Source organism: Panicum virgatum, chromosome 8N, assembly GCF_016808335.1.
Source record: "Panicum virgatum strain AP13 chromosome 8N, P.virgatum_v5, whole genome shotgun sequence".
Lineage (NCBI taxonomy): Eukaryota > Viridiplantae > Streptophyta > Magnoliopsida > Poales > Poaceae > Panicum > Panicum virgatum.
Window position 1 is genome coordinate 43,939,447 of NC_053152.1, and position 10,021 is coordinate 43,949,467.

At 42.8% G+C, this 10,021-nt stretch overlaps 1 pseudogene; it reads left to right on the forward strand.

Moving 5' to 3' along the window:
* The first annotated feature begins 2,952 nt into the window (after nt 1-2,952).
* Nucleotides 2,953-9,787, forward strand: LOC120685111 (annotated as a pseudogene).
* Nucleotides 9,788-10,021: the final 234 nt, after the last annotated feature.

Below are 10,021 nucleotides of genomic sequence, written 5' to 3' on the forward strand. Positions count from 1 at the left end.
AACAAGAATGCCACCAGAAAGTCCCACCGAGGGAAAGAATTCAAATTTGTCAAAACGCCGAGGCGCAAAATTCCGAACATATGCTGAGTCAAACGAATCACGCTTAGTCTCCTATAAGCAAACCACAGAACAAGAACTCTCCTCAATTTTCTGCTGAATGGCATCCCATTTGGTTGAGGCATTAATCCCTCTAATGTTCCAACACAAAATGTTCCAGTGTCTTCTATCCATAAAACCAAGTACTGAAAGTAGCATGCTTAGCCATCACTAGGATGACTAACGAAATATTAGGATCACAAAATACATGAACCACCAAAGCACTAGGATAGCATCTAGACCAAACAAAAGACAAGAACACAAAAGACATTGTTTGTAGTAGGAAAGGGAGGCAGCCACTTTCACTCCCATCACTCATCAGGGTCTTCATCTTCATGGGTAACCCATCTTGGCACGTCCTGCTAACAGGACTGAATCAGTGAGCTCCACAGGAGACACATTGCAATCAAGACCCCATTCCCTCATGGTTTGAATAGAAATTGGTGAGGGCACATCATCAGCAGGTTGTGGAGGCTGATTCAGAGAAAGCTTACGCTTAGCTTGTCCTTCCACAGGTTCAGGCACAAGCGGTTGATGTCTCTTTTTTGGCGCATAAGGCAATCTCACATGTTGTACTTCATCTGAAATACTAAGTTTTGTAAATGATGAAGTTCAATACTAAACTAACAATATATAAATACTAATCATATGGTTTAGACGGCTAAATAGCCCATAATTTAGCGGCTATAGCGGAATTTAACTGGCTATCAGCGGATTTAGCCTTTTAGAGCTAAGAGATGGATATCCTAGTTTTCTCCCCTCCCAAAGGCAATAGCAGGCTATAGTGGTGGCTATAGCTGGCTATTTAGAACCTTGGTGTAGAGCCATCATCTCAAGAACTAATTGACCGCTGCTGCTAATGTCCCGTTTGGATAATACGCTGCTGGCCGGAACGCAGATGCTGCTTGGCCTCCAACTTGTTGCTCCCTAAGGAGGGGCTACCTCGCTCATGCCTTGCAACTTCTTCTTCAGGCCTCCTGCTCACAATGCTCTGTGGCAAACCATGCACATGTGATGCATAGGGAATGGTCCTCCATGAATTACTTTAAAAAGAATATATCTCCCATCTACTCACATGTGATGCATAGGTGAGATGGTAAGGAAGCTACATGCGAGATCGGAGGTTGTGGGTTTGAATCCTCACAACCGTTACGCGTGACTTGGGGGAGGGAGAGGAGAAGATTTGTTTAGAGTGTGTTAGGCATATCGAGCAGGTATGCTTAGTTTTGGATTGGTCGCAATCCCATGGTAGTCTGCCTTATTTGTACGAAAGGTCAACTTGAGCTCGCCCCCATGCATGTGACGGCGTGTGTTCGTTCTGTGCTCAACAAGTGATGGGTCTGTGCAAGAAATATGTTCCAGTATCCCCGGCCCGTTTCATCAGAAAAAGGAAAATACAGAATCCCAGCTGTGTGTATATATGATTATTTAGAGAACTTGGTTAGTCAAGTCTACGTCAAAACTATAATATACACACATTATTGCCGGTGCCCAATTAATACACAGCTCGAGCCACCACCATGTATGTGCCATACTTCCATGCATGATGCATCTGACAGTCATTTGGCCTCTCGAGTTCATGAATGCATCACATGACTTTGAGTAGTTTAATTGCTTATTGGCCAGCTCAGTTTAAGATAAAGTCCACTCTCGAGCTCATGAATGCATCACATGACTTTGAGTAGTTTAAATGCTTATTGGCCAGCTTAGTTTAAGACGAAGTCCACTCGCAATTTTTTTTTGGAAGAAGTCCAGTTTACACCCTCGAACTATCACAAAATTTTCTTTTTCAGCTCAACTACGAAACCGGATAACAGAGAGCATCCAACTGTTGAAACCGGACAAATTTAGCCCCTTAGGTGGTTTCCAAGGTGGTTTTCCATTTTGTGAGAATTGAAAGTATTCAAATTTAAACTAAAAAATTCATAAGTAATTCATAATTAATTTATTAAGTCAAAAAATTACGAAGTGAGTATCAAAAGTTTTTTAAAAATGTAACCTATCTATTGGCACAATACTTCTTAGGCTATGTTTAGTTTATGAAAATTTTTGGGTTTGGGTACTGTAGTACTTTCGTTGTTATTTGATAATTAATGTCTAATTATGTACTAACTAGGCTTAAAAGATTCATCTCGTTATTTCCAGTTGAACTGTGTAGTTAGTTGTTTTTTTCAACTGCATTTAATGCTCCATGCATGTGTCCGAAGATTTGATGTGACCGATACTGTAGGAAAATTTTTGGGAACTAAACAGGGTCTTAGTTATTCATATCCAATTTTTTATGTTCATAATATTTGGTTGCTTGTAGTTATACCAATTGTTTTTTAGTAACTAAGATTCAAATGGAGCATTAATAGATATGTTACATTTTAGAAAAAATTTGATCCTAGTTTCATATTTTTCAGATTTAAAATAAATTATTTTTATTTTTTAGATCTAATTCGTTTTTTTAGATGCAAACCATCCTCAAAACCATCTTAAGGATCAAATTTTCCCGGTTTCGACGGTTGGATGACTTATATTGTCCGGATTTGTAGTCGAAGGTTGAAAATCAGACTTTTGTGTTAGTTCAAATGTGTAAATCGGATTTTTCCTAATGTTTTTTGTTAGGAAACTTAATGAACCCACCATCTCGTTGTCATTGACCTTCTTGCCTTTATTTTTATGCCAAATTGCTGTCTGGAGAGCCCATCTCGATCGGCATCTCCTCGATCCCCTTCATAATCCCATCCCGGCTGCTCTGTCGACCCACGGTTTCCAGCACTTGCAGCCAGCACCAGTTGCTACCTTATACACAACCACGCACAGAGCGAGAGAGAGGGAGAGGGGAGAGAAGGGGCGAGGCCGGCCTTAGCAATGGCGGACCTCGTGCTCGGTTTGGCCAAGACGGCGGTGGAGCCGTGGAGGGGACGGTGGCCATCGCCAGGACCGCCATCGAGGAGGAGGACAAGCTGCAGAAGAGCGTGAAGCGCGACCTGATCCTTGTCTCCGACGAGCTCGAGATGATGAACTCCTTCCTCAACGTCGCCAGGGACCGCGTCACCGACGACGTGACGGGGACCTTGGTGCGGCAGGTCCGCAACATGGCCCTTGACGTGGAGTACTGCATCGAGTCCGCCGTGCACCTCGGCGACGACGACAGGCCGCAGTGGTGGCGACGCTTGCTCCCGTCCTGCGTGCCGGCGGCAGCGCCGGCGGCGCATCTGGAGGCCGCCGTCGCCGACGTGGAGCTGCTCAAGGTGAGGGTGGAGGCCATGGGCCAGCGGAACTTGCGCTACAGCCGCATCGTTGACCCTGCTGGTTCTAACTTCTAAGCCTCCTTCCGATGATGAGCAGGCACATCGGCAGGATGTGGCGGCCAACACAGCAGCATCAAACAGCGTCCTCCTTCGCTCCGCATGGGGGCGTATTTGTAATGAAACTGATCCACTCAGGAGGATGACATGCTCGCCGAGATATTCGGTGATCTCAGTGTTCGGAACAGTTCGGGTTGTTGGGATCGCACACTCACAGGATCAAATGTTTATCACAAACACTTGATCTTATCTTTTGGTAGGAATCACTCCCCCTCTCTCTCACGAGTGTTTATCACAAACACTAGCTTTCTGGTGGCTCACACACACACGCAAGAAACACAGCAGCACAAGAAGTCTCTTTTGGTCGACGCAAGCCACACAGCTCTCATCGTTTTCATTCATATAAATAGACTGAAGTACATGCAAAGGATAACAACCGGCTAGTCTGATCCATGCGTAGACTGCGCCATACTCTCCTAAACTAATGCAAACGTGCAGATGACATGCAAGCCTATCCATCCTATTCTCCTGCCACGAAATCTCATCATGGCCTTGACCCGAACTAACAGGGCATGCACTCCTGTCGTGCTCATCTCATGCAGGTCACACTGCATGCATCAGATGTTGGAGCCTCCGGCCACTTCTCCGGCCGCTTCGCAGATCACACGGCTCGTTTCACACACATCGCCGTTACATTTCTTTCGGCACCACTCACTGCTGCAATGCAAATTTCTACACTTCTACACGACATTATTGACTACATGCAAGTACTACTTAACAAACGTGCACATGCAGAAACTAAATCAATATTAGTTCTAACAGGGGTGACGTCCGTCATCAAGAGGACCTATGAAGACCCGGAAATCTGTGAGAAGTTCAGATGCCGGGCCAGGGTGAAGCTGACGCATCCTTTCAATCCCCGGGAGTTTATCAGGAGCGTGGTGGCTCAATTCTGTAGAACCCGCCATGTGGACTTTGCGGTGGCGACAGAAGACGACGTCATCATCAAGGAATTCATGGAGCAAATAAGCAGTCAGAAGTACCTAGTAGTCCTTGAAGACGTGTCCAGCATGGATGACTGGGAGGCCGTAAGGGTCTACCTGCCAGATGACAACAGCGGCAGCTGCATCGTCGTCAACACGCATCGGTTGGAAGTTGCAAGCATGTGTGTCGGACATCCACAGGCAGTACATGAGCTTGAAAAGATCTCGGCTGATCATTCTGTCTATGCCCTTACCAAGGAGGTACGCTCAAATAACGATCGATCATTTCCAGGAAGAATATATATTTGTGCGTGCTATCCATACTAATTTGTGCCAGCTACCTACCATACAAAGCTAGAAGTACAAAAGTTCAACCAGACTGCATTCATGCATACATGGATGGAATTTTTTGTTGGTTCGATTCTTTGAATCATATATTTAAGTTTGAACGAAAACAAATTCATTCCCAATCAAATAAAATATATCCAGCCAGCATGCAATGAACAAAACAAAAAAAATCCTATAACAATTTAGTCTATTTTAGAAATAATTTTTTGGTATAAACTAAATGAGTTAATTTTGAAAATAAAATATAAAATAATCAAAAAGATTTTTTGACAAAAAAATTAAAAATATTTGATAGGGCCAATTCATATTGAGTATGCTTGCTATTATATTAAAGAATGACCATCTGCCATCACCAAAACCGCATAGCAAAACTAGTTAGGGGTGATATATTTTATGAACTATCTGTGATTATACTAAGTATGCTTGTATAATCTGAATGAGTTAATTTCTAAAAATTCTATAATATAAAAAATGATGGGGGTCTATTCTTAATAATTAGGTATGCTTGTCGTTATATTAAAGAATGGCATTTGCCATCACCAAAACCGCCTAGCAGAACTGGGTAGGTGGTGATACGAACTACAAAATCAAGAAACATATATACTTTACTGGGTTAAAGCAAACCATTGCGGTACTTGAGGGGTGTAAAAATATGTAGCCTTCTTCCTTACATGTGATCTGAGCATATGCATGTCCTAGATTTTTGGCTCAGAGTGTCAGCGTTTCTTATTTTTACACGCCAAATCAATACATTTTCTCTTTTTAATGGAAATTCAATACATTTTTCTCACCTCTAGTAATAAATAAGAATAGACACTAGGCACTGGGAGTAGCCTTAAGGTACTAATATAATCAAGATACCTTTAGCACACATCGGTAGTCAAATATTCTGCAAGTCACCAATAAGTGAAATTCAGGCATCGGTTTCCAAAACACAACTTTGCTTCCTTTTGTTAAAAGAATTAACCAAACATAGTAAAATATATTTTTATTTTTATTAGTTACTTACTTTTTGTGACAAATTAAATCTGCTCGTATCAGTTTTAAGCATCCATATTCAACATGTACAAGTAAAATGCAACCAAGATTGAAAAACTGACCTAAAACAAATTCAAAGCATCACTTATTTGTGACTATGTGGAGTATACAAAAAAAAGACCTAAAGTCTAGTAATAACTTAATGATGATTAGCGAACTGAGGGTAACTCAGCTAGTAAGATTCTTAGTGGTGAAACCTCTCTTTCCGAGTTCGAGCCCTCGACTCGGTGTAGGTGGTCATATTTTTCTAGATTTATTCCAAGATTTAATCGATGCTATTCTTTTAGGCTGTGATTGGTAGGCTGTATAAGGGCCTACCTAGGCATGCATAGGCGCGCGGGTGTGTGTGTGGGCACGTGTGTGTGTTGTCTTATGTAAAGATGGCATTTTCGACAAAATAAATCAACCCTAATCGACGCTACTCTTTTCCTTTTGCTGGGTGACATTGGAACCGCTAACAAACTCACAAATATAGCTTATTCACTAGAAACCGATCATCATCCTTTTGTTGGCTACTATGAGAAGGACTCATTATTATCCTATTACCGTTTCTCCCTGGCATATAATAAAAAAGAGCCTGCTTATGGTGTGTTCTCTGTGTGGGGGATATCTAGTGTTGGCAAATCATTTCTTGTCGAACACTTGTACTACGACATAATGACTAGATGCGGGACAGAGGATTTCAAGTACGGTTGGGTGGATGTATCCCGTCCATTCGATTTAATGGACCTGTCTTGGAGCTTGCTTTCGGATTTGGATCCTACATATGTACCGCAAAGACCACACGTCAACAATGAAAGACCCGATTCAGAAGTGCCGTGAATATCTAGGTATGCATCAATGCTTACTTGTTATCAACGGTCTGCAGTCTACAAAAGAATGGGACTTGATGAACGCTGCCTTGCGACTGTCGGGAGGAACGAGATCTGTGATTGTCATTACCAATGAAGAAAGTGTCGCCAAATACTGTACATCTGCAAAAGCCAGGGACGACAGAGTGTGGAATGTCAAAGGTCTAGGAGCTCATCACGCCTTTGAACTCATCGCCAAGGTCCGTTTGCTGACAATAATGCAAGAAGCATTCCGTTCCACTACTGTTCTAGTTCCTTCAAAAAATACGTACCACTGAATTCTCCATCATTGAATCAATGCCCAAAAGATATTTAACACCTTATGCACAAATTTTCCTTGTTTATTTCTCCATTTAGATTTTACCTTATTAGAAATAGAGAATAATTAATGTGCACTTGTTTTTATCCCTGATACAAGTCCAACTAGCATCTCTTTCCTATATATTTGGCCCTAATATACTTCTGTTTATTTGATGAAATAGACATTCCAACTAGCTTACTGCTTACAACAATACTGTATTGATGGGCAACCCAACTTAATTCTGTGCATAAGTTCAAATAAGTAGACTTATATTTGGGATCAAATTAAGCATATATGGAAGGTACATGTTGTTTTCTGGACTACGGATAACGAGCTGATATTCATCATGCATGAAATATATATATATATATATATATATATATATATATATATATATATATAATTGAGTCAAATTAGTTTCTATTCGGAACGGTTTGATGCACAAAGTTGACATCTTTGCACGGGAAAGGAATGGATTTTCAAAATCTCACTCGAGACCGACCTTGTAGTATGCATTAATGTTAATCACTTCCTCCTCTGTTTCTATTTGCATGTCGCATTAGGATTGTTCTAAGTCAAACTTGACTAACTTTGATCAAATTTATAGAAAAAAACAATATTATTACAATACCAAATTTGTTTCTTGAATCCACTATGAAATATACGTTGATAGTGCATATGTTCGGCAGTATATAGTTGTTGCTATATTTTTTATAGATTCAGTCAAAGTTAGCCAAGTTTAACTTAATACGACATGTAAATAAAAATGGAGGGACCATGCCAATTTTGCATGGTAGCTGCATATATAATATCTCAGGGATGGGTGCTTTTGCTTTTGAAAAATTCTAAACTCTCTTTTATTAGTAAGACACAGTTATGATTACTTTTCTGTAAATAAATATAAATAGATTCTTATATATATTGTTTTACTTGACAATATGTATCTCAGAGTCATAACCTTCAGAGGCAAGGTACCGAGGACGAAATGCATATCTTGCACAAGTGTGGTGGACTTCCCAGTGTCATACGTGCTGCCCTTGTTTCGGGCGGCGTAGAAGAGACCTTTTGGAGATTTCTCAGAGAAGATAACTTTATATCCAGGTTGAAGGACCAGCGAAGACTGAAAGATCTGTTTGTCTGGTTGCTTTCCTACTTCCATTCCTGCCCAGATGTCCTCAAGCCATGTATCTTCTACTTGCCAATCTTCCCTCTGAACCACATCATCCGGCGGAGGCGTTTGGTGAGACGGTGGATTGCGGAGGGATACTCTAGAGACAGTAAAGAAAGTACTGCGAAGAACGGGGAGACTTCCTTTTCCAAGCTCGTCAATCTAAGCATGATCCAGGCACCAAGAACAACAGAAACAAGTGCTGAGCAGAACTGTTGCAAGAGGATGCCGTTGTGCCAAGCCAATGGTTTCTTCCGTGAATACATCGTCTCACAGTCAATGGAAGATAACCTTGTCTTCGCACTGGAGGGCCATTGCGACAAGAACTTGCAACGCACAGGTCGTCACCTTGCCATACAGAGGAGCTGGGACAGAGACCCAAATGTGTATGACTGCATCGACTTTGCACGGCTACGGTCTTTGACCGTGGTCGGTCGGTGGGAATCATTCATCGTGTCTGACAAGATGAGGCTGCTCCGGGTGCTGGATCTGGAGGACGTGTCTTCAGGTCTAACAAATCGTGACGTCGAGCAGATGGTGAAGCTGCTGCCTCGCCTCAAGTTCCTCTCCTTGAGAGGATGCAGGGAAATCTCCCGTCTCCCAGATTCATTGGGTGGCCTGTGGCAGCTTCAGACTCTGGACATCAAAGGCACCTCCGTTACCATGCTGCCACCAAGCATCATCAAGCTAGAGAAGCTTCAGTACCTTCGTGCTGGTGCCACCAAGCATGAGCATCATCATCATCATCATCATCATCAAGCTAATAATACAGAAGCAGCAGATCAGAAGCCTGCACAATCAGCATCGCCATGTGCTTCTCTGGGGTCCTGCTTGCTGTCCAAGTTGAGCAGACACCGTCGTCTTGGTGGTAGCTCTCATAATGGCGTGAAGGTGCCCGGAGCGATTGGGAAGCTTTCCGACATGCACACACTGGGTATGGTCGATATTGGCACTGCAGGAGGGGATGGCATTCTAGAAGAGCTCAAGAAGCTTACACAGTTGCACAAGCTCGGAGTGTCCGGCATCAACCGGAGCAACATCCTCAAGTTTTATTCAGTGATCTCAGGTCTTGCCCATCTGGAATCATTGTCACTGAGGGTGCAGGTCGATGAGGAGGACGATGAAGCTGGCTGGTTAGACGACGACGTCTCCTTTGAACCTCTAGTGAACCTACTGAGCCTTAAGTTGTACGGGCTGGGGCGCAAGTTGCCAAAATGGACCAAACAGCTTAAGAATCTCAGAAAATTGAGTTTGCAGATGACTATGTTACCACAAGAGGGTATAGATGATCTCGCTGACAGTCTGCCAGAGCTAGATCATCTACGTCTTTTTTTGTCAGAGTTCCAAGGCGATGAGCTCCATTTCGGTAGACGAGACGACGAAAAAAACATTTTCTTGGGCCTCCTCGAGATTTCTTGCAACTCCAGGGTACAGGCTACAATAACGTTTCACGATAATTTTTTTCTTAAGGTGCTGAGGATTCGCTGCTGGGGTAAGTCATCACTGCGGTTCTCTGGCCTACATAATTCAGAAGATCTGGAGGAAGTCTGGCTTAGCAGTCCCTATGACGACGGCCTCAAGCAGCACTTGGAGAGCGAGCTTGCCAAGCGTCCGGAAGAAGGCATCAGCAGAGCAGTGCTGAGGCTGGAGGAACCAGGCTCGTGGATCCCATGGCTGCTATCAAGCTCGTGATGGCGGTCATGCTCCTAGTCGTTTAATTTGCAGGGAAATACAAAGGCTGGTGCTGCTCTTTTCCCTCTCTCCCCATGCTATATATGTTTGAGTCTTGTGAATCAAGTAGGAATAGATGCATTGTCTTCTCTCCCTGTTGTATCAGTTGTGATCAGTAACCGGCTTATTGAGCACTGTAATATATTACATTTTTATGCAAGTATGCTTTTCCTCTCAGTCTGTCAGATTAAGTGTTCCTACATCGATTC